An 8,897-nucleotide genomic window follows, 5' to 3' on the forward strand; every position below is an offset into this window, starting at 1 on the left:
ATTCAATCAATAAAATAGTGAATGCAACAAGTAGTCAACACTATAGTGGACTTTAATTGAAACATTGAATTGCTTCAATTAAGCTAAGTATTGGATTGAGTAACAATTAGCAATTTTTGATTTAATTCAATCAATTAAAAAAAAAAGTAGATGTAACAAGTAGTCAATGCTATCGTTGACTTTAATTGAAATATGAATTATCTCAATTAGTTAATTATTAAATAGAATTGAGTGACAATTAGCAAGTTCATATCTAATTCATTCAATTTAAACAAAAATAGTGGATGTTACAAGAGTTAACACTATGATAATGGTTGGCTTTGATTGGAATATCTAATTATCTCAATTTAGGAAAGTATTAGATATGATTGAGTAACAATTAACAAGCTTTAATTTAAGTCAATTATTTATTAAAAATATGGATGTAACAAGTAGTCAACAATATGGTTGACTTTAATTGCAATAATAAATTATCTCAATTTAGTTAAGCATTAGATAGGATTGAATAACAATTAGCAAGTTTTGATTTAATTCAATTTTTTTTTTTAAAAAATAGACGATGTAACAAGTGGTGTCTCTTCATAGACATTCGATAAAATTGAAACGATACAAAGAGACGTAACAAGTAGTTAACACTATGGTTGACTTTGATTGAAGTTGAATTATCTTAATTTAGCTAAGCATCAACCATTATTAAGTAAAAGTTTTCCCTAGTGTTGATTCAGTTCAATCATTTTTTTTTAAAATAAGTGGATATAAGAAGTAGTCAAACACTATGATTGACTTTAATTGAAATGTTGAATTATTTTAGTTTTTCTAAGAGTTAGATAAATTTGAGTACCAATTAGCAAGTTTTGATTTAATTCCATCATTATTTTTTTAAACAGGATGTAACAAGCAGTCAACACTATGGTTGACTCTAATTAAAATATTAAATTATCTTAAATTAGCTAAGTATTAGATATGATTGAGTAACAATTATCGGCTTTTAATTTAATTCCATCAACTTTTAAAAAATAATAATAATAATAAATGTAACAAGTAGTTGACATTGTGATTGACTTTAATTAAAGCATTGAATTATCTCAATTTGTTAAGCATTAGATAGGATTAGATCGAATAAATATTTTGTAAGTGCTGATTTAATTCAATTAATTTAAGAAAATAAAAAAAATAGTCAATGTAACAATTAGTCAACACCGAGTTGACCTTAATGTAAACATTGAATTATCTCAATTTAGCTAAGTATTAGATAGAATTGAATAACAATTAGCAAATTTCGATTTACTTCAATCATTTTTTTTTTAAATAGCGGGTTTAACAAGTAGTCACACTATTGTTGACTTTGAATTAAAGATTTATTCTAGCAAGAATTTAGATAAGTATTAGATATAATTGAGGAACAATTAGCAAGTTTTAATTTAATTCAATCAATTTTAAAAAAAAATGACAAAAACTGGATGAAACAAGCAATCAACACTATGATTGACTGTAATTGAAATGTTGAATTACTTCAATTTAGCTAAGTATTATATAGGATTGAGTAAATATTTTTACTAAATTTTGATTCAATTAAATCGTTTTTTATATAAAATAAATGCAATTTTGTCAAAAAATTTAGACAATTTTTGTATGTAGGACTTTTTTCTATTATTTTAAAGATATTTATAGGGTACATTAACTTGTGGTTTGTATTGATAGACCGTATATATAGATTGACCAAACAACTTAATTAGATGAATGTATAATTTATTTATTTTAAAACAAACCACTAAGCAGACTTAGTGGATATTTTATTAGGAAACCAAACAAAAAGAAACGTAAAACAAAAGAGTCTTAAAACAACAAACAAAACAAATGTCAGCTAAGAAGCCTACCAAAAAAGCTTTCTAGGTCCATGCTTTGTATGTATAAATTATATAAAAATATTAGAGGGAGATAAATTTATGGGTTCTAGGTGTTGAAAGAATGAAAAGCTTAAGCATGCTATGTGTAATAATTGCTTTGTCATGAAGAAAAAAAATTTGGAGGAAAATACCACTTATCGGAGCCAAATCTTCATTAAGGATAATTAGGACTTTTTAATAGGGTTGTGTAAAGTTGTGCCATTTTGAGTTGTGCCAAATAGCAGCACCCTTCTTTTTATGACTTTATTATCTATTTTATCTTATTTTCCTAGAGCTTAGAGGGTAAAGTATATGTTAATAATGATGGGGGCTACATAGACTTCATAAGATTGTCAACTATTTAAGGGGCAATTCGCAGAATTGTCCTTCTTTTGGGGTGATCTTTAAATTTTGCCCCTCATAATTGTGATCTTTATATTTTGTCCTTCGCTTGGATATCTGAGGTTCTGGGTTCGAACCCCCGCACAGGCATAAAATAAAAAAATAATTTGGCAAGACAGGGCTGGGGGAGTGTATGCTGGATCCGACATAAAGTCCTTTAGGAAAAACTAAAGTTATGCTGGAGGGGGCATAATGTTTCCTCAAGGCATAGTTTAGTTATGCCTTATGGGGCAAAACTTTTCCTTAAGGAACTATGTCTTATGGGGCAGACTTTTAATTAAGGCATAACCAAAAGTATGCCCCATAAGACAGAACTTTTTCTTAAGGTATAGACTTTGCCTTATAAGGCAAACTTTTAGTTATGACTTAAGGAAAAATTCCGCCTTATGTGACATACTTTTAGTTATGTCTTATAGGGCACACTTTTAGTTAAGGCATAACTAAAAGTTTACCTTGAAAATTAAAAAAAATAAAATATATGTCTCAAGGCAAAGTCTGCTCCCTCCGGCATAACTTTAGTTTTTTCCTTAAGGATTGTATGTCGGATCCGGCATACACTCCCCCAGCCCTGCCTTGTGAAATTATTTTTTTATTTTATGCCTGAGCTGGGGTTCGAACCCAGGACCTCAAGTATCCAAGCGAAGGGCAAAACTTAAATACTACAAATATGAGGGGCAAAATTTAAAAACCACCCCAAAAGAAGGGCAATCCGTGCAAAAATATGCTATTTAATAGTAGGATTCAGAAAACAGGTTAGCGCAGGCGGGATATCTATTGTAGTAGTAGTTTTTTTCATAGCCTGCAGGATGTGTCTATTTTGACGATTTTTATGGAAGAAGTTTGACATCTAAACTGAACTTTGAGGGAAAAAATAATAAAGTTTCACTTTAAGCAACAAAATCTGACAAAACTGAACTTTGAGGGACAAAATAATCAACTTCACCTTTTAGGCAACAAAATCTAACAAAACTGAACTTTGAGGGTCAAAATAATTGATTGTCACCTTTTAAGCAACAAAGTAAAACATATAAAAGCATAAGTTTAATTTGTACTTCCTAGCTCTATCGGTCCAAAGAACAAATTGACTGTTATAATCAAATTTATGAAAATTCGCAGTCAAATTACTCTTTTCAGACTAGAATTCAATAATTTAACGGTATTTTTATCACTTAAATTTTGAAGAATTAATTTAAAAACTATTGAAGTCAAACAAATTGGACTGCTACTAAGGTCAAGTTGAAACATCAAGTGGAAGTGTGGAACAATGAGTATTATTCTACATTTGAAGCACATTTGTACCCTATAGACCTTCACTATCATATTTAATAATATTCAAATATAAGATTAGTAACTTGTTCAAAAATTAATTCTCTTATCAGTATGCGCTAAAGTCAACATAAACTCGGGTCGGTCAAAGATCCCAAAATTGCATGCTAATATTACTATATATAATAAGTGGCAATGTAATGAATTTTGTAGGCCTTAGTTAGTTCTCAACTTTCTTGTTGGGGAGTTTGCTAACCAAATGGTTTGCAATTTCAATTTTGCCCTTGTATTTGATTTTTATTGCATATATATTAAAGTATATTTTCAATAAATCTAGACACTTCCAAACTTATTTTGGTAATACATGATCCCTCAAATTAACTTTTTGTTACTATTATATATAAGAGCAAATGTGGAGATTTTTGTAGTCCTCACAATAATTTTCAAAATTTTTAAAAACTTTTTAATTAACTACTTTTAGGTCCTAATCTTATTTATTTAAGTCAAATTTTTTGCTTTTTATTTTTAAGGTCTACTTTTCAAAAGCTATCGAACCTGGGGACTTTTGTAGTCCTCACAATAATTTTCAAAATTTTTAAAACTTTTTAATTAATTACTTTTAGGTCCTAATCTTATTTATGTAAGTCAATTTTTTTGTTTTTTTGTTTTTAAGGTCTACTTTTCAAAAGCTATCGAAGCTCCTACCTCATTTTTCATGTTCTTTGGTTTTCTGGTTGGTGCTTGATATCCGCATTTGAGCCCAATTAATCCAAATAATTCGCATTGTATTGCGCTTATCGGGAGGAGCCTTCCTCCAAAGATCTTTTCCATATCCATGTTCGAACCCCTAATCCCTAATTAAGAGAGAAGTAGCTCCATCCGCTGCACAAGTTAAAGTATGTATTTGTCTTAAAAATTCATTAACTATGTATAGATTATTTATTTGGAACTAAATAACTTCAGAAAATTAGGATACATAAGTTATAAATGTCAAATTCTGGCTCCACATTTGATTTGAAGTAAATAATTTCATCAAAATGGAAGTTAAAATATTAAAGGAGTGGAATGAAAATTTTGCTTTCATATAACTACCCACTTGCGGGACTACAATGGGTATATGGTTGTTGTTGTTGTTGTACACTTGTACTAACACAAATTATATTTTCTTTAGTTAAAATATTTACTTTTATATCTTGAGTTTGGGCCCGGGCTCAGCACGGGCCTCACATAACTAGTAGTAATATAATCAAGGTAGAATTCTCTTCCAATGACTCAAATTAGAAGTGTTGAAACTGAAAGTATATAGTTTAACTTGAGAAAAATTCAGTACATGAAATTTCAGTGTTGAATGAAGGAAACAAAGTCATGACATCAATTCTAAGGTATCGTAGGCTTGCTTGTATGGCCATATATTAAGTTTTGTTCCTTTGGTCGTAACATACATACAAATTACTTACTGAATCAGATGATCCGGCCAATTCACGAAATATTGTGTGGACCTTTTTAAGGCTATCTACCGACAACAATATATCTAGAGGACGGAAAAACTTACTTGAAAGTAATTTTCCAGAGTGTTGGTCATAAAATAGGAAGACATCACTTAACCTAATTCTCATAAAAGTTTTTAAATCCGCGATTATGATATTATAAGGTACTTTGTCTTTCATGTAAATCTTTACTAGTATAGGCATATTCAATCTACAATAATCACATAGTAGGTTTTGGGTTTTGTCTTTCATGTAAATCTTCACAAGTATAGGCATCCAATCCATAATAATCAAGTAGGTTTTGGGTTGATATGTCCTAGATTTGAAACAATTTGGGATTCCTTTAAATACAGCATTCATGCAAGATTACTAATTTTAATTTCGGCCAATTACTTTATATCTTTGTTAACTAGAAAGAAACATTGAAAAAGAGGAAAAGGACGTGAGGGTGGAAAACAAAATACAGCTATCGGTTTCTCACCGAACGGCAAACGACAAAGAACCGTTTATTTATTAAGCACTAATTAAAAGATTAATAATAAAAAAAAGTGCGACAAGAAACACATAGTGGTAATAAACGTTTCTACCCCTACAAACATTTTTATCCAGATATGTTTCGCTTGACATAAGTTCTATAACATATTTATCTTCAGAGAACTTTTGCCTCGCTCGGTACAAGTTAGGCAGGAATTAAGTTATACGGCATAAGTTGTGTAGTATTTTTCAGATTATGTTGAGCGTTGAAAGTTTTGCCTTTTCCAGCATAACTTGTGGATATGATGATACATATGCTGAAGCTAAACGCTAACTATGCCGAGCGAAATATAAATTTATTCCTTTTTTCAGATTATGTTGGATGTTGAAAGTTTTACCTTGTCTGGTATAATTTGTGGGATGTTATATATGCCGAATCTAAACACTAACTATCCCAGCCGAAATTTAGTTTATGCCGCACCAAAAATGTTGAAGTACAAAAATTAAAGACCACTAATTTGAGGGACAAAAATCAAAAGACCAACCCGAAATAGGGGCATTTGTTAGAATAACCCTTACAACTTTACATTGAGTGATTTGCACAAAAAGAATATTTTTTTACGCTGTTATTGAAATGTTATCCTCAGTCTTGATATTTATGTGAAAACTAACCTTTTAAATTTTAATAAAAAAATTCAACTAAAATACCCTGGGGTTGAGCGCGGATGGAGGCAAGAGGAATCAAGTAAAGTATGCATGCAAGTCATGATCCAAATGCCCTTGGCTTTTCTAATTGCAATTTTACTTAAATATTTTAGATTAAAATCTCCGATGATCCAAATTTTCATATGTTAAATTAATTTCATTTGTTTTTCTGAATTGGACTTACTTATTTTTTCCCAAAAAATATTACACTATTCAATTAACGTCAAAAATATATACTATGAAAATATTGTTGTATGATGAAATCAATAAAGTTACTTATAAATAAATATAAATAATTAAAAGCCTTGATATGACAAGATATTTTGTAGATGTCTTCTCAAATTAAACGCACGAAAAAATATTGAAAAATCAATAAAATTAAATCTTTCTTACTTTAAGCTTTCATTTTCTTTCCAAAAGATGCATGTTAAAAAATAACATTTTTTTCTTGTTCTTAATTTAATAAACTATTTTATGAAATCTACATTGTAATAACCTTTTCATGTTGAATTTAACTATTTTGTCTTTGATTATACGGTATTTTACAATATATTTTACTATTAAAAAGGTAAACAATATACTCCACTTTTTGCAATTGTTTGGTATTATTATTGTTTGGTTTCTTTAACTACAATTTTGTTTTCAAACATTTTCAAACATATATATATATATATATATATATATATACACACAAAAGGAAATGGGGAGATTGATGATGACGTCACATAACGAATTGGTGCAGGGTGGATGAAATGGAGGCTTGCCTCCGAAGTGTTGTGTGACAAGAAGGTGCCACCGAAACTTAAAGGCAAGTTCTACAAAGTGGTGATTATACCAACTATGTTGTATGGGGTGGAGTGTTGGCCAGTCAAGAAATCTCATGTTCAGAAGATGAAAGTGGCGGAAATGAGAATGCTGCGATGGATGTGTGGACACACTAGGAGCGATAGAATTAGGAATGAAGTCATCCGAGACAAGGTTGGAATAGCCTCAGTGGAAGACAAGATGCGGGAAGCGAGGCTGAGATGGTTTGGGCATGTGATGCGGAGATATGCAAATGCCCCAGTGCGGAGGTGCGAGAGGTTGGCCAGCGACGGTTTCAGAAGAGGTAGAGGTAGGCCGAAGAAGTATTGAGGGGAAGTGATTAGACAGGACATGGCACATTTCCTGCTTACCTAGGACATGACCTTAGATAAGAGGGTATGGAGGACTCATATTAGGGTAGAAGGCTAGTAGGTAGTCGCGTTTATCCTTTCTTACGAGTAGTTATGTTGCTCTATAGTTTCTTGTCTCTTGATTTCTGCGAGTATCTGTTGGTTTATAATGGCTTATTTACTTTCATTGTTGTCATTTTCATAATTGCTTTGATTTGTTTGCCCGTATCTAACCTTTCTTATGCTTTTTCTTGAGCCGAGGGTCTCCCGAAAACAGTCTCCCTACCTAAGGTGGGGGTAAGGTCTGCGTACACTCTACCCTCCCCAGACCCCACGTTGTGGGATTCACTGGGTATGTTGTTGTTGTTGTTGTTATATATATATATATATATATATATATATATATATATATATATATATATATATATATATTATTTTATAGTTCCTCTTGTAATATAGTAATTTATTAGATAATTTTTATGTTGAAAGTGTGCGCACGTAAAATTTGAACTAACGTACTTTGGACTATAATTTATAATTTTGATTCATTTTTAAGTATATTTAACAATGATAGTCTATTTGTATTTATTCTTTTAACTTAAAGTTGAATCCTACCTTAAGTGAAATCTTCGTTAATTACTTATTTTTGCCGGTATGTACGACACAAAATTACATTACAAGAGAAAATAAAAAACTATATGTATAACCGAACGAATAAAAATTTAAAATAGAAAATGATAATTGGTAATTAACATCAACAAATAATAAATAGTATTATAAGAATAATATTTTAATTCAATAATTAAGCCTATATTAAGATAGAATTTGAATGGCATGATAATTATATTCTTTAAGTGTCTATAATAAATTCTTGAGGAAAAATATAATTTTAAACAAATTTAATATATTTTCTCATAACACACAAATTTGTATAAGCATGCTTTGTGGGGACCACTAATCTTTTCCATGACATGATCATATTTTGTGGCATAAAAAATGCCCTTAAAGTTCTTAAAATTTATCAAAATGTGTGAGAATTCACATCACAAAGTAATAAAAACTTTAATTAGGGGTAAAAAGAGACAAAAAATTCATGTGAAGACTACAAAACATTGGTATTCTCCCTTATATATAGTAGTAATTTCACGCATGATGCCTCTCTTATATGATTTCAAATATACAAAAGGAAAATAATACATTTTAGAACGGTGACCGGAGCTAGTCATGACAAATCTGTAGGACTTCATGCTATATTCAACCTAGCTATCATAAATAACTCATTGACTACGTACACTGAATTGATTTGAGTTCAAGTTTTCTCTCATTGAAACTTGTTTCATTCTATTTTATGTGCATCTCCTTTATTTATTCCATTTTACTCATGATACCTCTCTATCTATTCAATTTCGCTCGTGAATCGTGATATCTCTCTTTTTATGATCAAAGCTATAAAAGGAAAAAAGAATCCATTTCTAAATAATAACATGCAAAATATGACAAACCCATAAGAATTCATGTTATAT

This window comes from Lycium barbarum, chromosome 4 (assembly GCF_019175385.1).
Source record: "Lycium barbarum isolate Lr01 chromosome 4, ASM1917538v2, whole genome shotgun sequence".
Taxonomy (NCBI): domain Eukaryota; kingdom Viridiplantae; phylum Streptophyta; class Magnoliopsida; order Solanales; family Solanaceae; genus Lycium; species Lycium barbarum.